This window comes from Phyllobates terribilis, unplaced genomic scaffold, assembly GCF_046119375.1.
Source record: "Phyllobates terribilis strain yellow unplaced genomic scaffold, ASM4611937v1 Scaffold_639__1_contigs__length_902095, whole genome shotgun sequence".
Classification (NCBI taxonomy): domain Eukaryota; kingdom Metazoa; phylum Chordata; class Amphibia; order Anura; family Dendrobatidae; genus Phyllobates; species Phyllobates terribilis.
In genome coordinates, this window is record NW_027363399.1 from 424,410 (window position 1) to 445,396 (window position 20,987).

General features: G+C 45.3%; 15 non-coding genes and 2 pseudogenes across 15 annotated transcripts; all 17 read right to left on the reverse strand.

Annotated features, from left to right (window-relative positions):
* Window positions 1–307: 307 nt before the first annotated feature.
* LOC141234785 (U2 spliceosomal RNA) lies at window positions 308–383 on the reverse strand (annotated as a pseudogene).
* Window positions 384–1,498: 1,115 nt separating this feature from the next.
* Window positions 1,499–1,689, reverse strand: LOC141234799 (U2 spliceosomal RNA). Its single transcript, XR_012300682.1, has one exon. It is a non-coding gene; the product is annotated as a U2 spliceosomal RNA (small nuclear RNA).
* Window positions 1,690–2,804: 1,115 nt separating this feature from the next.
* LOC141234801 (U2 spliceosomal RNA) lies at window positions 2,805–2,995 on the reverse strand. Its single transcript, XR_012300684.1, has one exon. It is a non-coding gene; the product is annotated as a U2 spliceosomal RNA (small nuclear RNA).
* Window positions 2,996–4,110: 1,115 nt separating this feature from the next.
* LOC141234802 (U2 spliceosomal RNA) lies at window positions 4,111–4,301 on the reverse strand. The gene has a single exon (XR_012300685.1). It is a non-coding gene; the product is annotated as a U2 spliceosomal RNA (small nuclear RNA).
* A 1,115-nt stretch (window positions 4,302–5,416) lies between these two features.
* On the reverse strand, window positions 5,417–5,607 carry LOC141234803 (U2 spliceosomal RNA). Its single transcript, XR_012300686.1, has one exon. It is a non-coding gene; the product is annotated as a U2 spliceosomal RNA (small nuclear RNA).
* A 1,115-nt stretch (window positions 5,608–6,722) lies between these two features.
* LOC141234804 (U2 spliceosomal RNA) lies at window positions 6,723–6,913 on the reverse strand. The gene has a single exon (XR_012300687.1). It is a non-coding gene; the product is annotated as a U2 spliceosomal RNA (small nuclear RNA).
* A 1,109-nt stretch (window positions 6,914–8,022) lies between these two features.
* LOC141234805 (U2 spliceosomal RNA) lies at window positions 8,023–8,213 on the reverse strand. Its single transcript, XR_012300688.1, has one exon. It is a non-coding gene; the product is annotated as a U2 spliceosomal RNA (small nuclear RNA).
* Window positions 8,214–9,328: 1,115 nt separating this feature from the next.
* On the reverse strand, window positions 9,329–9,519 carry LOC141234806 (U2 spliceosomal RNA). Its single transcript, XR_012300689.1, has one exon. It is a non-coding gene; the product is annotated as a U2 spliceosomal RNA (small nuclear RNA).
* A 1,115-nt stretch (window positions 9,520–10,634) lies between these two features.
* Window positions 10,635–10,825, reverse strand: LOC141234807 (U2 spliceosomal RNA). The gene has a single exon (XR_012300690.1). It is a non-coding gene; the product is annotated as a U2 spliceosomal RNA (small nuclear RNA).
* A 1,115-nt stretch (window positions 10,826–11,940) lies between these two features.
* On the reverse strand, window positions 11,941–12,131 carry LOC141234808 (U2 spliceosomal RNA). Its single transcript, XR_012300691.1, has one exon. It is a non-coding gene; the product is annotated as a U2 spliceosomal RNA (small nuclear RNA).
* A 1,115-nt stretch (window positions 12,132–13,246) lies between these two features.
* Window positions 13,247–13,437, reverse strand: LOC141234809 (U2 spliceosomal RNA). Its single transcript, XR_012300692.1, has one exon. It is a non-coding gene; the product is annotated as a U2 spliceosomal RNA (small nuclear RNA).
* A 1,115-nt stretch (window positions 13,438–14,552) lies between these two features.
* LOC141234768 (U2 spliceosomal RNA) lies at window positions 14,553–14,736 on the reverse strand. Its single transcript, XR_012300666.1, has one exon. It is a non-coding gene; the product is annotated as a U2 spliceosomal RNA (small nuclear RNA).
* Window positions 14,737–15,530: 794 nt separating this feature from the next.
* Window positions 15,531–15,622, reverse strand: LOC141234789 (U2 spliceosomal RNA; annotated as a pseudogene).
* Window positions 15,623–16,737: 1,115 nt separating this feature from the next.
* LOC141234810 (U2 spliceosomal RNA) lies at window positions 16,738–16,928 on the reverse strand. Its single transcript, XR_012300693.1, has one exon. It is a non-coding gene; the product is annotated as a U2 spliceosomal RNA (small nuclear RNA).
* Window positions 16,929–18,043: 1,115 nt separating this feature from the next.
* Window positions 18,044–18,234, reverse strand: LOC141234812 (U2 spliceosomal RNA). Its single transcript, XR_012300695.1, has one exon. It is a non-coding gene; the product is annotated as a U2 spliceosomal RNA (small nuclear RNA).
* Window positions 18,235–19,349: 1,115 nt separating this feature from the next.
* Window positions 19,350–19,540, reverse strand: LOC141234813 (U2 spliceosomal RNA). Its single transcript, XR_012300696.1, has one exon. It is a non-coding gene; the product is annotated as a U2 spliceosomal RNA (small nuclear RNA).
* A 1,115-nt stretch (window positions 19,541–20,655) lies between these two features.
* On the reverse strand, window positions 20,656–20,846 carry LOC141234814 (U2 spliceosomal RNA). Its single transcript, XR_012300697.1, has one exon. It is a non-coding gene; the product is annotated as a U2 spliceosomal RNA (small nuclear RNA).
* Between the last annotated feature and the right edge of the window lie 141 nt (window positions 20,847–20,987).

Below are 20,987 nucleotides of genomic sequence, written 5' to 3' on the forward strand. Positions count from 1 at the left end.
CCTTCGACCGGGAATTGAAAAATTCCCCATCCTAAGGCCAGAAGGCCCGGAATAAGGGTGTGTGCGAAGAAAGAAAATTTGAAGTGCTTGTGCAAATGTACCATAAACTCAAGTGGGGTTCCCAATCCCAGTGAGTTAAGGCACCCCAGGGTCACCACTCCTGGGGCACTTCACACTTCGGGCTTTCGATCTTCCCCGGCCCAATGGCGTCGATCCAGGGGGGCTATGCTTTCCACCAGATGACTATATTAGCCACCTGGCGTACTAACAAGCGCCTAAACCCCAGTGTGCATAATGTATCAATCTACTAGGGTGGCCAACATCCAAAACCGCCTTTTCGAAAGATACTACACTTGATCTTAGCCAAAAGGCCGAGAAGCGATAACCAGAATTGGTTTCAAACTACGGAGCCACCCAAGGATCCTGAAAAGTCCATTTGTGGAGATGAGCTCCTGGACTCCCGTTAAGAAGACATGTTGTCAACCTCTAGATCCCTTACATGCCTGCACTTTTCGGCTTGCTGCTGCTGCAATCCACGCGTTTTAGATCTGCATAACTCCACCTCTTTAAACACAGCACCTTCACCCCCTGCTGTTCCCACCCGCCTCAACACCGTTGGAAGGGAGGAGAACCAATTAAGGCGGGGGGTGGGGTGGAACGAGCAGCTGTCTACCCTTAGCAGGAGGGCTCCTGATTACATACCTCTCCTGCTGCTGCTGCTGCTAGCTGTCCAGCAGCAGACTGAAGGTGGCTGCTGCTGTGCACAGGTATATAAAGGCTCAGAGCCTATTATGACACGCGCAGCCAGCGTTCCATTGCCACATTCCATCTACTGCAGGCAGGATACCTGGCTGGCTGAATGTCGCTGAGAAGCTCACAGAGACCGCCATAAGCAACAGTTTAACAGAATGCCACAGACTAATCAACCAAACTTTTTGGGTTGGGTTCTCTTTTATAGTCTGCAGGCATTAAATGAAAGAAGTCAGTGTTCCAGCAGAAGGAGACAACGTTTCAGAAAAGGCATTGTAGCAAACCAAAAAAGAAATTTTAAGCGCAGCAGAGTAACCAGCGCACATACCTGTTAGCTCAGGTGAGTTTAAAAGGCTGCTGTTGATAACAAGGGCATTTGCTAAATAGATGGTGTGTGTGCAACAATATACTGAAAGGTCAATTATATTGTGCAGCTTATCTCACCACCTGTAGTTATTTAGGTGAAAGCTCCAAAATGCTTGCCTAATATGTCTGTTTATCCAAAAGGAAGTAAAAAGGGAGAGCTAGAAAGATAGCATTGCATCACATTACATGGCAATGCAATGCACAGTTGCTGAAGTTGAACCAAAATGAGCTTGTAATCTGGCTTCTGCAACTTTGAACATGAAAAATCCAATGAGGAGAAGAAAAGCAAAGCCAAAGAGTCCATCCCAAAATCCGACAAACAAGCAAAATGAACAAAAAACATTGAATTCAATTCTTTCTGATTTTAGAAACTGCATTAAAGAAGGGGTGCACCGGTCCTGGAGATACTGCAATACCAGGTCAATGCGTGGAGTGGACAGAGCAAGCTCTTTTTCCATCTCCCTGTTCTAAAAATCCATTTAATATATGGTCCCCAGATAGGGGACGTATCAGATATTAAACTGATAAGAACAGATACTACACTTGATCTTAGCCAAAAGGCCGAGAAGCGATAACCAGAATTGGTTTCAAACTACGGAGCCACCCAAGGATCCTGAAAAGTCCATTTGTGGAGATGAGCTCCTGGACTCCCGTTAAGAAGACATGTTGTCAACCTCTAGATCCCTTACATGCCTGCACTTTTCGGCTTGCTGCTGCTGCAATCCACGCGTTTTAGATCTGCATAACTCCACCTCTTTAAACACAGCACCTTCACCCCCTGCTGTTCCCACCCGCCTCAACACCGTTGGAAGGGAGGAGAACCAATTAAGGCGGGGGGTGGGGTGGAACGAGCAGCTGTCTACCCTTAGCAGGAGGGCTCCTGATTACATACCTCTCCTGCTGCTGCTGCTGCTGGCTGTCCAGCAGCAGACTGAAGGTGGCTGCTGCTGTGCACAGGTATATAAAGGCTCAGAGCCTATTATGACACGCGCAGCCAGCGTTCCATTGCCACATTCCATCTACTGCAGGCAGGATACCTGGCTGGCTGAATGTCGCTGAGAAGCTCACAGAGACCGCCATAAGCAACAGTTTAACAGAATGCCACAGACTAATCAACCAAACTTTTTGGGTTGGGTTCTCTTTTATAGTCTGCAGGCATTAAATGAAAGAAGTCAGTGTTCCAGCAGAAGGAGACAACGTTTCAGAAAAGGCATTGTAGCAAACCAAAAAAGAAATTTTAAGCGCAGCAGAGTAACCAGCGCACATACCTGTTAGCTCAGGTGAGTTTAAAAGGCTGCTGTTGATAACAAGGGCATTTGCTAAATAGATGGTGTGTGTGCAACAATATACTGAAAGGTCAATTATATTGTGCAGCTTATCTCACCACCTGTAGTTATTTAGGTGAAAGCTCCAAAATGCTTGCCTAATATGTCTGTTTATCCAAAAGGAAGTAAAAAGGGAGAGCTATAAAGATAGCATTGCATCACATTACATGGCAATGCAATGCACAGTTGCTGAAGTTGAACCAAAATGAGCTTGTAATCTGGCTTCTGCAACTTTGAACATGAAAAATCCAATGAGGAGAAGAAAAGCAAAGCCAAAGAGTCCATCCCAAAATCCGACAAACAAGCAAAATGAACAAAAAACATTGAATTCAATTCTTTCTGATTTTAGAAACTGCATTAAAGAAGGGGTGCACCGGTCCTGGAGATACTGCAATACCAGGTCAATGCGTGGAGTGGACAGAGCAAGCTCTTTTTCCATCTCCCTGTTCTAAAAATCCATTTAATATATGGTCCCCAGATAGGGGACGTATCAGATATTAAACTGATAAGAACAGATACTACACTTGATCTTAGCCAAAAGGCCGAGAAGCGATAACCAGAATTGGTTTCAAACTACGGAGCCACCAAAGGATCCTGAAAAGTCCATTTGTGGAGATGAGCTCCTGGACTCCCGTTAAGAAGACATGTTGTCAACCTCTAGATCCCTTACATGCCTGCACTTTTCGGCTTGCTGCTGCTGCAATCCACGCGTTTTAGATCTGCATAACTCCACCTCTTTAAACACAGCACCTTCACCCCCTGCTGTTCCCACCCGCCTTAACACCGTTGGAAAGGAGGAGAACCAATTAAGGCGGGGGGTGGGGTGGAACGAGCAGCTGTCTACCCTTAGCAGGAGGGCTCCTGATTACATACCTCTCCTGCTGCTGCTGCTGCTGGCTGTCCAGCAGCAGACTGAAGGTGGCTGCTGCTGTGCACAGGTATATAAAGGCTCAGAGCCTATTATGACACGCGCAGCCAGCGTTCCATTGCCACATTCCATCTACTGCAGGCAGGATACCTGGCTGGCTGAATGTCGCTGAGAAGCTCACAGAGACCGCCATAAGCAACAGTTTAACAGAATGCCACAGACTAATCAACCAAACTTTTTGGGTTGGGTTCTCTTTTATAGTCTGCAGGCATTAAATGAAAGAAGTCAGTGTTCCAGCAGAAGGAGACAACGTTTCAGAAAAGGCATTGTAGCAAACCAAAAAAGAAATTTTAAGCGCAGCAGAGTAACCAGCGCACATACCTGTTAGCTCAGGTGAGTTTAAAAGGCTGCTGTTGATAACAAGGGCATTTGCTAAATAGATGGTGTGTGTGCAACAATATACTGAAAGGTCAATTATATTGTGCAGCTTATCTCACCACCTGTAGTTATTTAGGTGAAAGCTCCAAAATGCTTGCCTAATATGTCTGTTTATCCAAAAGGAAGTAAAAAGGGAGAGCTAGAAAGATAGCATTGCATCACATTACATGGCAATGCAATGCACAGTTGCTGAAGTTGAACCAAAATGAGCTTGTAATCTGGCTTCTGCAACTTTGAACATGAAAAATCCAATGAGGAGAAGAAAAGCAAAGCCAAAGAGTCCATCCCAAAATCCGACAAACAAGCAAAATGAACAAAAAACATTGAATTCAATTCTTTCTGATTTTAGAAACTGCATTAAAGAAGGGGTGCACCGGTCCTGGAGATACTGCAATACCAGGTCAATGCGTGGAGTGGACAGAGCAAGCTCTTTTTCCATCTCCCTGTTCTAAAAATCCATTTAATATATGGTCCCCAGATAGGGGACGTATCAGATATTAAACTGATAAGAACAGATACTACACTTGATCTTAGCCAAAAGGCCGAGAAGCGATAACCAGAATTGGTTTCAAACTACGGAGCCACCCAAGGATCCTGAAAAGTCCATTTGTGGAGATGAGCTCCTGGACTCCCGTTAAGAAGACATGTTGTCAACCTCTAGATCCCTTACATGCCTGCACTTTTCGGCTTGCTGCTGCTGCAATCCACGCGTTTTAGATCTGCATAACTCCACCTCTTTAAACACAGCACCTTCACCCCCTGCTGTTCCCACCCGCCTCAACACCGTTGGAAGGGAGGAGAACCAATTAAGGCGGGGGGTGGGGTGGAACGAGCAGCTGTCTACCCTTAGCAGGAGGGCTCCTGATTACATACCTCTCCTGCTGCTGCTGCTGCTGGCTGTCCAGCAGCAGACTGAAGGTGGCTGCTGCTGTGCACAGGTATATAAAGGCTCAGAGCCTATTATGACACGCGCAGCCAGCGTTCCATTGCCACATTCCATCTACTGCAGGCAGGATACCTGGCTGGCTGAATGTCGCTGAGAAGCTCACAGAGACCGCCATAAGCAACAGTTTAACAGAATGCCACAGACTAATCAACCAAACTTTTTGGGTTGGGTTCTCTTTTATAGTCTGCAGGCATTAAATGAAAGAAGTCAGTGTTCCAGCAGAAGGAGACAACGTTTCAGAAAAGGCATTGTAGCAAACCAAAAAAGAAATTTTAAGCGCAGCAGAGTAACCAGCGCACATACCTGTTAGCTCAGGTGAGTTTAAAAGGCTGCTGTTGATAACAAGGGCATTTGCTAAATAGATGGTGTGTGTGCAACAATATACTGAAAGGTCAATTATATTGTGCAGCTTATCTCACCACCTGTAGTTATTTAGGTGAAAGCTCCAAAATGCTTGCCTAATATGTCTGTTTATCCAAAAGGAAGTAAAAAGGGAGAGCTAGAAAGATAGCATTGCATCACATTACATGGCAATGCAATGCACAGTTGCTGAAGTTGAACCAAAATGAGCTTGTAATCTGGCTTCTGCAACTTTGAACATGAAAAATCCAATGAGGAGAAGAAAAGCAAAGCCAAAGAGTCCATCCCAAAATCCGACAAACAAGCAAAATGAACAAAAAACATTGAATTCAATTCTTTCTGATTTTAGAAACTGCATTAAAGAAGGGGTGCACCGGTCCTGGAGATACTGCAATACCAGGTCAATGCGTGGAGTGGACAGAGCAAGCTCTTTTTCCATCTCCCTGTTCTAAAAATCCATTTAATATATGGTCCCCAGATAGGGGACGTATCAGATATTAAACTGATAAGAACAGATACTACACTTGATCTTAGCCAAAAGGCCGAGAAGCGATAACCAGAATTGGTTTCAAACTACGGAGCCACCCAAGGATCCTGAAAAGTCCATTTGTGGAGATGAGCTCCTGGACTCCCGTTAAGAAGACATGTTGTCAACCTCTAGATCCCTTACATGCCTGCACTTTTCGGCTTGCTGCTGCTGCAATCCACGCGTTTTAGATCTGCATAACTCCACCTCTTTAAACACAGCACCTTCACCCCCTGCTGTTCCCACCCGCCTCAACACCGTTGGAAGGGAGGAGAACCAATTAAGGCGGGGGGTGGGGTGGAACGAGCAGCTGTCTACCCTTAGCAGGAGGGCTCCTGATTACATACCTCTCCTGCTGCTGCTGCTGCTGGCTGTCCAGCAGCAGACTGAAGGTGGCTGCTGCTGTGCACAGGTATATAAAGGCTCAGAGCCTATTATGACACGCGCAGCCAGCGTTCCATTGCCACATTCCATCTACTGCAGGCAGGATACCTGGCTGGCTGAATGTCGCTGAGAAGCTCACAGAGACCGCCATAAGCAACAGTTTAACAGAATGCCACAGACTAATCAACCAAACTTTTTGGGTTGGGTTCTCTTTTATAGTCTGCAGGCATTAAATGAAAGAAGTCAGTGTTCCAGCAGAAGGAGACAACGTTTCAGAAAAGGCATTGTAGCAAACCAAAAAAGAAATTTTAAGCGCAGCAGAGTAACCAGCGCACATACCTGTTAGCTCAGGTGAGTTTAAAAGGCTGCTGTTGATAACAAGGGCATTTGCTAAATAGATGGTGTGTGTGCAACAATATACTGAAAGGTCAATTATATTGTGCAGCTTATCTCACCACCTGTAGTTATTTAGGTGAAAGCTCCAAAATGCTTGCCTAATATGTCTGTTTATCCAAAAGGAAGTAAAAAGGGAGAGCTAGAAAGATAGCATTGCATCACATTACATGGCAATGCAATGCACAGTTGCTGAAGTTGAACCAAAATGAGCTTGTAATCTGGCTTCTGCAACTTTGAACATGAAAAATCCAATGAGGAGAAGAAAAGCAAAGCCAAAGAGTCCATCCCAAAATCCGAGAAACAAGCAAAATGAACAAAAAACATTGAATTCAATTCTTTCTGATTTTAGAAACTGCATTAAAGAAGGGGTGCACCGGTCCTGGAGATACTGCAATACCAGGTCAATGCGTGGAGTGGACAGAGCAAGCTCTTTTTCCATCTCCCTGTTCTAAAAATCCATTTAATATATGGTCCCCAGATAGGGGACGTATCAGATATTAAACTGATAAGAACAGATACTACACTTGATCTTAGCCAAAAGGCCGAGAAGCGATAACCAGAATTGGTTTCAAACTACGGAGCCACCCAAGGATCCTGAAAAGTCCATTTGTGGAGATGAGCTCCTGGACTCCCGTTAAGAAGACATGTTGTCAACCTCTAGATCCCTTACATGCCTGCACTTTTCGGCTTGCTGCTGCTGCAATCCACGCGTTTTAGATCTGCATAACTCCACCTCTTTAAACACAGCACCTTCACCCCCTGCTGTTCCCACCCGCCTCAACACCGTTGGAAGGGAGGAGAACCAATTAAGGCGGGGGGTGGGGTGGAACGAGCAGCTGTCTACCCTTAGCAGGAGGGCTCCTGATTACATACCTCTCCTGCTGCTGCTGGCTGTCCAGCAGCAGACTGAAGGTGGCTGCTGCTGTGCACAGGTATATAAAGGCTCAGAGCCTATTATGACACGCGCAGCCAGCGTTCCATTGCCACATTCCATCTACTGCAGGCAGGATACCTGGCTGGCTGAATGTCGCTTTGAAGCTCACAGAGACCGCCATAAGCAACAGTTTAACAGAATGCCACAGACTAATCAACCAAACTTTTTGGGTTGGGTTCTCTTTTATAGTCTGCAGGCATTAAATGAAAGAAGTCAGTGTTCCAGCAGAAGGAGACAACGTTTCAGAAAAGGCATTGTAGCAAACCAAAAAAGAAATTTTAAGCGCAGCAGAGTAACCAGCGCACATACCTGTTAGCTCAGGTGAGTTTAAAAGGCTGCTGTTGATAACAAGGGCATTTGCTAAATAGATGGTGTGTGTGCAACAATATACTGAAAGGTCAATTATATTGTGCAGCTTATCTCACCACCTGTAGTTATTTAGGTGAAAGCTCCAAAATGCTTGCCTAATATGTCTGTTTATCCAAAAGGAAGTAAAAAGGGAGAGCTTGAAAGATAGCATTGCATCACATTACATGGCAATGCAATGCACAGTTGCTGAAGTTGAACCAAAATGAGCTTGTAATCTGGCTTCTGCAACTTTGAACATGAAAAATCCAATGAGGAGAAGAAAAGCAAAGCCAAAGAGTCCATCCCAAAATCCGACAAACAAGCAAAATGAACAAAAAACATTGAATTCAATTCTTTCTGATTTTAGAAACTGCATTAAAGAAGGGGTGCACCGGTCCTGGAGATACTGCAATACCAGGTCAATGCGTGGAGTGGACAGAGCAAGCTCTTTTTCCATCTCCCTGTTCTAAAAATCCATTTAATATATGGTCCCCAGATAGGGGACGTATCAGATATTAAACTGATAAGAACAGATACTACACTTGATCTTAGCCAAAAGGCCGAGAAGCGATAACCAGAATTGGTTTCAAACTACGGAGCCACCCAAGGATCCTGAAAAGTCCATTTGTGGAGATGAGCTCCTGGACTCCCGTTAAGAAGACATGTTGTCAACCTCTAGATCCCTTACATGCCTGCACTTTTCGGCTTGCTGCTGCTGCAATCCACGCGTTTTAGATCTGCATAACTCCACCTCTTTAAACACAGCACCTTCACCCCCTGCTGTTCCCACCCGCCTCAACACCGTTGGAAGGGAGGAGAACCAATTAAGGCGGGGGGTGGGGTGGAACGAGCAGCTGTCTACCCTTAGCAGGAGGGCTCCTGATTACATACCTCTCCTGCTGCTGCTGCTGCTGGCTGTCCAGCAGCAGACTGAAGGTGGCTGCTGCTGTGCACAGGTATATAAAGGCTCAGAGCCTATTATGACACGCGCAGCCAGCGTTCCATTGCCACATTCCATCTACTGCAGGCAGGATACCTGGCTGGCTGAATGTCGCTGAGAAGCTCACAGAGACCGCCATAAGCAACAGTTTAACAGAATGCCACAGACTAATCAACCAAACTTTTTGGGTTGGGTTCTCTTTTATAGTCTGCAGGCATTAAATGAAAGAAGTCAGTGTTCCAGCAGAAGGAGACAACGTTTCAGAAAAGGCATTGTAGCAAACCAAAAAAGAAATTTTAAGCGCAGCAGAGTAACCAGCGCACATACCTGTTAGCTCAGGTGAGTTTAAAAGGCTGCTGTTGATAACAAGGGCATTTGCTAAATAGATGGTGTGTGTGCAACAATATACTGAAAGGTCAATTATATTGTGCAGCTTATCTCACCACCTGTAGTTATTTAGATGAAAGCTCCAAAATGCTTGCCTAATATGTCTGTTTATCCAAAAGGAAGTAAAAAGGGAGAGCTAGAAAGATAGCATTGCATCACATTACATGGCAATGCAATGCACAGTTGCTGAAGTTGAACCAAAATGAGCTTGTAATCTGGCTTCTGCAACTTTGAACATGAAAAATCCAATGAGGAGAAGAAAAGCAAAGCCAAAGAGTCCATCCCAAAATCCGACAAACAAGCAAAATGAACAAAAAACATTGAATTCAATTCTTTCTGATTTTAGAAACTGCATTAAAGAAGGGGTGCACCGGTCCTGGAGATACTGCAATACCAGGTCAATGCGTGGAGTGGACAGAGCAAGCTCTTTTTCCATCTCCCTGTTCTAAAAATCCATTTAATATATGGTCCCCAGATAGGGGACGTATCAGATATTAAACTGATAAGAACAGATACTACACTTGATCTTAGCCAAAAGGCCGAGAAGCGATAACCAGAATTGGTTTCAAACTACGGAGCCACCCAAGGATCCTGAAAAGTCCATTTGTGGAGATGAGCTCCTGGACTCCCGTTAAGAAGACATGTTGTCAACCTCTAGATCCCTTACATGCCTGCACTTTTCGGCTTGCTGCTGCTGCAATCCACGCGTTTTAGATCTGCATAACTCCACCTCTTTAAACACAGCACCTTCACCCCCTGCTGTTCCCACCCGCCTCAACACCGTTGGAAGGGAGGAGAACCAATTAAGGCGGGGGGTGGGGTGGAACGAGCAGCTGTCTACCCTTAGCAGGAGGGCTCCTGATTACATACCTCTCCTGCTGCTGCTGCTGCTGGCTGTCCAGCAGCAGACTGAAGGTGGCTGCTGCTGTGCACAGGTATATAAAGGCTCAGAGCCTATTATGACACGCGCAGCCAGCGTTCCATTGCCACATTCCATCTACTGCAGGCAGGATACCTGGCTGGCTGAATGTCGCTGAGAAGCTCACAGAGACCGCCATAAGCAACAGTTTAACAGAATGCCACAGACTAATCAACCAAACTTTTTGGGTTGGGTTCTCTTTTATAGTCTGCAGGCATTAAATGAAAGAAGTCAGTGTTCCAGCAGAAGGAGACAACGTTTCAGAAAAGGCATTGTAGCAAACCAAAAAAGAAATTTTAAGCGCAGCAGAGTAACCAGCGCACATACCTGTTAGCTCAGGTGAGTTTAAAAGGCTGCTGTTGATAACAAGGGCATTTGCTAAATAGATGGTGTGTGTGCAACAATATACTGAAAGGTCAATTATATTGTGCAGCTTATCTCACCACCTGTAGTTATTTAGGTGAAAGCTCCAAAATGCTTGCCTAATATGTCTGTTTATCCAAAAGGAAGTAAAAAGGGAGAGCTAGAAAGATAGCATTGCATCACATTACATGGCAATGCAATGCACAGTTGCTGAAGTTGAACCAAAATGAGCTTGTAATCTGGCTTCTGCAACTTTGAACATGAAAAATCCAATGAGGAGAAGAAAAGCAAAGCCAAAGAGTCCATCCCAAAATCCGAGAAACAAGCAAAATGAACAAAAAACATTGAATTCAATTCTTTCTGATGTTAGAAACTGCATTAAAGAAGGGGTGCACCGGTCCTGGAGATACTGCAATACCAGGTCAATGCGTGGAGTGGACAGAGCAAGCTCTTTTTCCATCTCCCTGTTCTAAAAATCCATTTAATATATGGTCCCCAGATAGGGGACGTATCAGATATTAAACTGATAAGAACAGATACTACACTTGATCTTAGCCAAAAGGCCGAGAAGCGATAACCAGAATTGGTTTCAAACTACGGAGCCACCCAAGGATCCTGAAAAGTCCATTTGTGGAGATGAGCTCCTGGACTCCCGTTAAGAAGACATGTTGTCAACCTCTAGATCCCTTACATGCCTGCACTTTTCGGCTTGCTGCTGCTGCAATCCACGCGTTTTAGATCTGCATAACTCCACCTCTTTAAACACAGCACCTTCACCCCCTGCTGTTCCCACCCGCCTCAACACCGTTGGAAGGGAGGAGAACCAATTAAGGCGGGGGGTGGGGTGGAACGAGCAGCTGTCTACCCTTAGCAGGAGGGCTCCTGATTACATACCTCTCCTGCTGCTGCTGCTGCTGGCTGTCCAGCAGCAGACTGAAGGTGGCTGCTGCTGTGCACAGGTATATAAAGGCTCAGAGCCTATTATGACACGCGCAGCCAGCGTTCCATTGCCACATTCCATCTACTGCAGGCAGGATACCTGGCTGGCTGAATGTCGCTGAGAAGCTCACAGAGACCGCCATAAGCAACAGTTTAACAGAATGCCACAGACTAATCAACCAAACTTTTTGGGTTGGGTTCTCTTTTATAGTCTGCAGGCATTAAATGAAAGAAGTCAGTGTTCCAGCAGAAGGAGACAACGTTTCAGAAAAGGCATTGTAGCAAACCAAAAAAGAAATTTTAAGCGCAGCAGAGTAACCAGCGCACATACCTGTTAGCTCAGGTGAGTTTAAAAGGCTGCTGTTGATAACAAGGGCATTTGCTAAATAGATGGTGTGTGTGCAACAATATACTGAAAGGTCAATTATATTGTGCAGCTTATCTCACCACCTGTAGTTATTTAGGTGAAAGCTCCAAAATGCTTGCCTAATATGTCTGTTTATCCAAAAGGAAGTAAAAAGGGAGAGCTAGAAAGATAGCATTGCATCACATTACATGGCAATGCAATGCACAGTTGCTGAAGTTGAACCAAAATGAGCTTGTAATCTGGCTTCTGCAACTTTGAACATGAAAAATCCAATGAGGAGAAGAAAAGCAAAGCCAAAGAGTCCATCCCAAAATCCGACAAACAAGCAAAATGAACAAAAAACATTGAATTCAATTCTTTCTGATTTTAGAAACTGCATTAAAGAAGGGGTGCACCGGTCCTGGAGATACTGCAATACCAGGTCAATGCGTGGAGTGGACAGAGCAAGCTCTTTTTCCATCTCCCTGTTCTAAAAATCCATTTAATATATGGTCCCCAGATAGGGGACGTATCAGATATTAAACTGATAAGAACAGATACTACACTTGATCTTAGCCAAAAGGCCGAGAAGCGATAACCAGAATTGGTTTCAAACTACGGAGCCACCCAAGGATCCTGAAAAGTCCATTTGTGGAGATGAGCTCCTGGACTCCCGTTAAGAAGACATGTTGTCAACCTCTAGATCCCTTACATGCCTGCACTTTTCGGCTTGCTGCTGCTGCAATCCACGCGTTTTAGATCTGCATAACTCCACCTCTTTAAACACAGCACCTTCACCCCCTGCTGTTCCCACCCGCCTCAACACCGTTGGAAGGGAGGAGAACCAATTAAGGCGGGGGGTGGGGTGGAACGAGCAGCTGTCTACCCTTAGCAGGAGGGCTCCTGATTACATACCTCTCCTGCTGCTGCTGCTGCTGGCTGTCCAGCAGCAGACTGAAGGTGGCTGCTGCTGTGCACAGGTATATAAAGGCTCAGAGCCTATTATGACACGCGCAGCCAGCGTTCCATTGCCACATTCCATCTACTGCAGGCAGGATACCTGGCTGGCTGAATGTCGCTGAGAAGCTCACAGAGACCGCCATAAGCAACAGTTTAACAGAATGCCACAGACTAATCAACCAAACTTTTTGGGTTGGGTTCTCTTTTATAGTCTGCAGGCATTAAATGAAAGAAGTCAGTGTTCCAGCAGAAGGAGACAACGTTTCAGAAAAGGCATTGTAGCAAACCAAAAAAGAAATTTTAGGCGCAGCAGAGTAACCAGCGCACATACCTGTTAGCTCAGGTGAGTTTAAAAGGCTGCTGTTGATAACAAGGGCATTTGCTAAATAGATGGTGTGTGTGCAACAATATACTGAAAGGTCAATTATATTGTGCAGCTTATCTCACCACCTGTAGTTATTTAGGTGAAAGCTCCAAAATGCTTGCCTAATATGTCTGTTTATCCAAAAGGAAGTAAAAAGGGAGAGCTAGAAAGATAGCATTGCATCACATTACATGGCAATGCAATGCACAGTTGCTGAAGTTGAACCAAAATGAGCTTGTAATCTGGCTTCTGCAACTTTGAACATGAAAAATCCAATGAGGAGAAGAAAAGCAAAGCCAAAGAGTCTATCCCAAAATCCGACAAACAAGCAAAATGAACAAAAAACATTGAATTCAATTCTTTCTGATTTTAGAAACTGCATTAAAGAAGGGGTGCACCGGTCCTGGAGATACTGCAATACCAGGTCAATGCGTGGAGTGGACAGAGCAAGCTCTTTTTCCATCTCCCTGTTCTAAAAATCCATTTAATATATGGTCCCCAGATAGGGGACGTATCAGATATTAAACTGATAAGAACAGATACTACACTTGATCTTAGCCAAAAGGCCGAGAAGCGATAACCAGAATTGGTTTCAAACTACGGAGCCACCCAAGGATCCTGAAAAGTCCATTTGTGGAGATGAGCTCCTGGACTCCCGTTAAGAAGACATGTTGTCAACCTCTAGATCCCTTACATGCCTGCACTTTTCGGCTTGCTGCTGCTGCAATCCACGCGTTTTAGATCTGCATAACTCCACCTCTTTAAACACAGCACCTTCACCCACTGCTGTTCCCACCCGCCTCAACACCGTTGGAAGGGAGGAGAACCAATTAAGGCGGGGGGTGGGGTGGAACGAGCAGCTGTCTACCCTTAGCAGGAGGGCTCCTGATTACATACCTCTCCTGCTGCTGCTGCTGCTGGCTGTCCAGCAGCAGACTGAAGGTGGCTGCTGCTGTGCACAGGTATATAAAGGCTCAGAGCCTATTATGACACGCGCAGCCAGCGTTCCATTGCCACATTCCATCTACTGCAGGCAGGATACCTGGCTGGCTGAATGTCGCTGAGAAGCTCACAGAGACCGCCATAAGCAACAGTTTAACAGAATGCCACAGACTAATCAACCAAACTTTTTGGGTTGGGTTCTCTTTTATAGTCTGCAGGCATTAAATGAAAGAAGTCAGTGTTCCAGCAGAAGGAGACAACGTTTCAGAAAAGGCATTGTAGCAAACCAAAAAAGAAATTTTAAGCGCAGCAGAGTAACCAGCGCACATACCTGTTAGCTCAGGTGAGTTTAAAAGGCTGCTGTTGATAACAAGGGCATTTGCTAAATAGATGGTGTGTGTGCAACAATATACTGAAAGGTCAATTATATTGTGCAGCTTATCTCACCACCTGTAGTTATTTAGGTGAAAGCTCCAAAATGCTTGCCTAATATGTCTGTTTATCCAAAAGGAAGTAAAAAGGGAGAGCTAGAAAGATAGCATTGCATCACATTACATGGCAATGCAATGCACAGTTGCTGAAGTTGAACCAAAATGAGCTTGTAATCTGGCTTCTGCAACTTTGAACATGAAAAATCCAATGAGGAGAAGAAAAGCAAAGCCAAAGAGTCCATCCCAAAATCCGAGAAACAAGCAAAATGAACAAAAAACATTGAATTCAATTCTTTCTGATTTTAGAAACTGCATTAAAGAAGGGGTGCACCGGTCCTGGAGATACTGCAATACCAGGTCAATGCGTGGAGTGGACAGAGCAAGCTCCTTTTCCATCTCCCTGTTCTAAAAATCCATTTAATATATGGTCCCCAGATAGGGGACGTATCAGATATTAAACTGATAAGAACAGATTTTTTTTTTTTTTTTTTTTGAAAGCCCGAATTCGTGTACAAAACCCGAGTGCGCTTAAAAAAGTGACAAGTGCCACAAAAAAAGTGCACTAGGATGCTGGTCTTCTTGAAACCCTCTCCAAAAGGAGAAGGGTCCCCCAAACCATTCCCCGTCCCTCCGAGCCAAAAGGCCACAGCGAGGAACAGGGACAAAAAGCCACCTCCAGCCGAAGCCAGAGGCGACCCAATCTTACCCCCAGCACCTGCCCGAGTTCTCACCCGAGCAAGGCACTGGGAGCCAAAGACTGTGCTCCCCTCCCGGAAGAGGGGAGCCAACAACGCTCTCCTCCCGAAAGAGGAGAGCCAGGGGGGTTCAGGGGGGAGCGGAACCTGATGGCCACACACTCCCCCCCTAGACCTGCCAAGAGAGGAACCCGTAAGGGAACCGCATCCCGACAAAATCCTAGTAGGACGTGACACACGTGAATAAGTGGACACACAGTGACAAAGAAATTAAATAAATAGTGAAGGTTTCACAGTATAATACTGCCCGGACCTTCGACCGGGAATTGAAAAATTCCCCATCCTAAGGCCAGAAGGCCCGGAATAAGGGTGTGTGCGAAGAAAGAAAATTTGAAGTGCTTGTGCAAATGTGCCATAAACTCAAGTGGGGTTCCCAATCCCAGTGAGTTAAGGCACCCCAGGGTCACCACTCCTGGGGCACTTCACACTTCGGGCTTTCGATCTTCCCCGGCCCAATGGCGTCGATCCTGGGGGGCCATGCTTTCCACCAGATGACTATATTAGCCACCTGGCGTACTAACAAGCGCCTAAACCCCAGTGTGCATAATGTATCAATCTACTAGGGCGGCCAACATCCAAAACCGCCTTTTCGAAAGATACTACACTTGATCTTAGCCAAAAGGCCGAGAAGCGATAACCAGAATTGGTTTCAAACTACGGAGCCACCCAAGGATCCTGAAAAGTCCATTTGTGGAGATGAGCTCCTGGACTCCCGTTAAGAAGACATGTTGTCAACCTCTAGATCCCTTACATGCCTGCACTTTTCGGCTTGCTGCTGCTGCAATCCACGCGTTTTAGATCTGCATAACTCCACCTCTTTAAACACAGCACCTTCACCCCCTGCTGTTCCCACCCGCCTCAACACCGTTGGAAGGGAGGAGAACCAATTAAGGCGGGGGGTGGGGTGGAACGAGCAGCTGTCTACCCTTAGCAGGAGGGCTCCTGATTACATACCTCTCCTGCTGCTGCTGCTGCTGGCTGTCCAGCAGCAGACTGAAGGTGGCTGCTGCTGTGCACAGGTATATAAAGGCTCAGAGCCTATTATGACACGCGCAGCCAGCGTTCCATTGCCACATTCCATCTACTGCAGGCAGGATACCTGGCTGGCTGAATGTCGCTGAGAAGCTCACAGAGACCGCCATAAGCAACAGTTTAACAGAATGCCACAGACTAATCAACCAAACTTTTTGGGTTGGGTTCTCTTTTATAGTCTGCAGGCATTAAATGAAAGAAGTCAGTGTTCCAGCAGAAGGAGACAACGTTTCAGAAAAGGCATTGTAGCAAACCAAAAAAGAAATTTTAAGCGCAGCAGAGTAACCAGCGCACATACCTGTTAGCTCAGGTGAGTTTAAAAGGCTGCTGTTGATAACAAGGGCATTTGCTAAATAGATGGTGTGTGTGCAACAATATACTGAAAGGTCAATTATATTGTGCAGCTTATCTCACCACCTGTAGTTATTTAGGTGAAAGCTCCAAAATGCTTGCCTAATATGTCTGTTTATCCAAAAGGAAGTAAAAAGGGAGAGCTAGAAAGATAGCATTGCATCACATTACATGGCAATGCAATGCACAGTTGCTGAAGTTGAACCAAAATGAGCTTGTAATCTGGCTTCTGCAACTTTGAACATGAAAAATCCAATGAGGAGAAGAAAAGCAAAGCCAAAGAGTCCATCCCAAAATCCGACAAACAAGCAAAATGAACAAAAAACATTGAATTCAATTCTTTCTGATTTTAGAAACTGCATTAAAGAAGGGGTGCACCGGTCCTGGAGATACTGCAATACCAGGTCAATGCGTGGAGTGGACAGAGCAAGCTCTTTTTCCATCTCCCTGTTCTAAAAATCCATTTAATATATGGTCCCCAGATAGGGGACGTATCAGATATTAAACTGATAAGAACAGATACTACACTTGATCTTAGCCAAAAGGCCGAGAAGCGATAACCAGAATTGGTTTCAAACTACAGAGCCACCCAAGGATCCTGAAAAGTCCATTTGTGGAGATGAGCTCCTGGACTCCCGTTAAGAAGACATGTTGTCAACCTCTAGATCCCTTACATGCCTGCACTTTTCGGCTTGCTGCTGCTGCAATCCACGCGTTTTAGATCTGCATAACTCCACCTCTTTAAACACAGCACCTTCACCCCCTGCTGTTCCCACCCGCCTCAACACCGTTGGAAGGGAGGAGAACCAATTAAGGCGGGGGGTGGGGTGGAACGAGCAGCTGTCTACCCTTAGCAGGAGGGCTCCTGATTACATACCTCTCCTGCTGCTGCTGCTGCTGGCTGTCCAGCAGCAGACTGAAGGTGGCTGCTGCTGTGCACAGGTATATAAAGGCTCAGAGCCTATTATGACACGCGCAGCCAGCGTTCCATTGCCACATTCCATCTACTGCAGGCAGGATACCTGGCTGGCTGAATGTCGCTGAGAAGCTCACAGAGACCGCCATAAGCAACAGTTTAACAGAATGCCACAGACTAATCAACCAAACTTTTTGGGTTGGGTTCTCTTTTATAGTCTGCAGGCATTAAATGAAAGAAGTCAGTGTTCCAGCAGAAGGAGACAACGTTTCAGAAAAGGCATTGTAGCAAACCAAAAAAGAAATTTTAAGCGCAGCAGAGTAACCAGCGCACATACCTGTTAGCTCAGGTGAGTTTAAAAGGCTGCTGTTGATAACAAGGGCATTTGCTAAATAGATGGTGTGTGTGCAACAATATACTGAAAGGTCAATTATATTGTGCAGCTTATCTCACCACCTGTAGTTATTTAGGTGAAAGCTCCAAAATGCTTGCCTAATATGTCTGTTTATCCAAAAGGAAGTAAAAAGGGAGAGCTAGAAAGATAGCATTGCATCACATTACATGGCAATGCAATGCACAGTTGCTGAAGTTGAACCAAAATGAGCTTGTAATCTGGCTTCTGCAACTTTGAACATGAAAAATCCAATGAGGAGAAGAAAAGCAAAGCCAAAGAGTCCATCCCAAAATCCGACAAACAAGCAAAATGAACAAAAAACATTGAATTCAATTCTTTCTGATTTTAGAAACTGCATTAAAGAAGGGGTGCACCGGTCCTGGAGATACTGCAATACCAGGTCAATGCGTGGAGTGGACAGAGCAAGCTCTTTTTCCATCTCCCTGTTCTAAAAATCCATTTAATATATGGTCCCCAGATAGGGGACGTATCAGATATTAAACTGATAAGAACAGATACTACACTTGATCTTAGCCAAAAGGCCGAGAAGCGATAACCAGAATTGGTTTCAAACTACGGAGCCACACAAGGATCCTGAAAAGTCCATTTGTGGAGATGAGCTCCTGGACTCCCGTTAAGAAGACATGTTGTCAACCTCTAGATCCCTTACATGCCTGCACTTTTCGGCTTGCTGCTGCTGCAATCCACGCGTTTTAGATCTGCATAACTCCACCTCTTTAAACACAGCACCTTCACCCCCTGCTGTTCCCACCCGCCTCAACACCGTTGGAAGGGAGGAGAACCAATTAAGGCGGGGGGTGGGGTGGAACGAGCAGCTGTCTACCCTTAGCAGGAGGGCTCCTGATTACATACCTCTCCTGCTGCTGCTGCTGCTGGCTGTCCAGCAGCAGACTGAAGGTGGCTGCTGCTGTGCACAGGTATATAAAGGCTCAGAGCCTATTATGACACGCGCAGCCAGCGTTCCATTGCCACATTCCATCTACTGCAGGCAGGATACCTGGCTGGCTGAATGTCGCTGAGAAGCTCACAGAGACCGCCATAAGCAACAGTTTAACAGAATGCCACAGACTAATCAACCAAACTTTTTGGGTTGGGTTCTCTTTTATAGTCTGCAGGCATTAAATGAAAGAAGTCAGTGTTCCAGCAGAAGGAGACAACGTTTCAGAAAAGGCATTGTAGCAAACCAAAAAAGAAATTTTAAGCGCAGCAGAGTAACCAGCGCACATACCTGTTAGCTCAGGTGAGTTTAAAAGGCTGCTGTTGATAACAAGGGCATTTGCTAAATAGATGGTGTGTGTGCAACAATATACTGAAAGGTCAATTATATTGTGCAGCTTATCTCACCACCTGTAGTTATTTAGGTGAAAGCTCCAAAATGCTTGCCTAATATGTCTGTTTATCCAAAAGGAAGTAAAAAGGGAGAGCTAGAAAGATAGCATTGCATCACATTACATGGCAATGCAATGCACAGTTGCTGAAGTTGAACCAAAATGAGCTTGTAATCTGGCTTCTGCAACTTTGAACATGAAAAATCCAATGAGGAGAAGAAAAGCAAAGCCAAAGAGTCCATCCCAAAATCCGACAAACAAGCAAAATGAACAAAAAACATTGAATTCAATTCTTTCTGATTTTAGAAACTGCATTAAAGAAGGGGTGCACCGGTCCTGGAGATACTGCAATACCAGGTCAATGCGTGGAGTGGACAGAGCAAGCTCTTTTTCCATCTCCCTGTTCTAAAAATCCATTTAATATATGGTCCCCAGATAGGGGACGTATCAGATATTAAACTGATAAGAACAGATACTACACTTGATCTTAGCCAAAAGGCCGAGAAGCGATAACCAGAATTGGTTTCAAACTACGGAGCCACCCAAGGATCCTGAAAAGTCCATTTGTGGAGATGAGCTCCTGGACTCCCGTTAAGAAGACATGTTGTCAACCTCTAGATCCCTTACATGCCTGCACTTTTCGGCTTGCTGCTGCTGCAATCCACGCGTTTTAGATCTGCATAACTCCACCTCTTTAAACACAGCACCTTCACCCCCTGCTGTTCCCACCCGCCTCAACACCGTTGGAAGGGAGGAGAACCAATTAAGGCGGGGGGTGGGGTGGAACGAGCAGCTGTCTACCCTTAGCAGGAGGGCTCCTGATTACATACCTCTCCTGCTGCTGCTGCTGCTGGCTGTCCAGCAGCAGACTGAAGGTGGCTGCTGCTGTGCACAGGTATATAAAGGCTCAGAGCCTATTATGACACGCGCAGCCAGCGTTCCATTGCCACATTCCATCTACTGCAGGCAGGATACCTGGCTGGCTGAATGTCGCTGAGAAGCTCACAGAGACCGCCATAAGCAACAGTTTAACAGAATGCCACAGACTAATCAACCAAACTTTTTGGGTTGGGTTCTCTTTTATAGTCTGCAGGCATTAAATGAAAGAAGTCAGTGTTCCAGCAGAAGGAGACAACGTTTCAGAAAAGGCATTGTAGCAAACCAAAAAAGAAATTTTAAGCGCAGCAGAGTAACCAGCGCACATACCTGTTAGCTCAGGTGAGTTTAAAAGGCTGCTGTTGATAACAAGGGCATTTGCTAAATAGATGGTGTGTGTGCAACAATATACTGAAAGGTCAATTATATTGTGCAGCTTATCTCACCACCTGTAGTTATTTAGGTGAAAGCTCCAAAATGCTTGCCTAATATGTCTGTTTATCCAAAAGGAAGTAAAAAGGGAGAGCTAGAAAGATAGCATTGCATCACATTACATGGCAATGCAATGCACAGTTGCTGAAGTTGAACCAAAATGAGCTTGTAATCTGGCTTCTGCAACTTTGAACATGAAAAATCCAATGAGGAGAAGAAAAGCAAAGCCAAAGAGTCCATCCCAAAATCCGACAAACAAGCAAAATGAACAAAAAACATTGAATTCAATTCTTTCTGATTTTAGAAACTGCATTAAAGAAGGGGTGCACCGGTCCTGGAGATACTGCAATACCAGGTCAATGCGTGGAGTGGACAGAGCAAGCTCTTTTTCCATCTCCCTGTTCTAAAAATCCATTTAATATATGGTCCCCAGATAGGGGACGTATCAGATATTAAACTGATAAGAACAGATACTACACTTGATCTTAGCCAAAAGGCCGAGAAGCGATAACCAGAATTGGTTTCAAACTACGGAGCCACCCAAGGATCCTGAAAAGTCCATTTGTGGAGATGAGCTCCTGGACTCCCGTTAAGAAGACATGTTGTCAACCTCTAGATCCCTTACATGCCTGCACTTTTCGGCTTGCTGC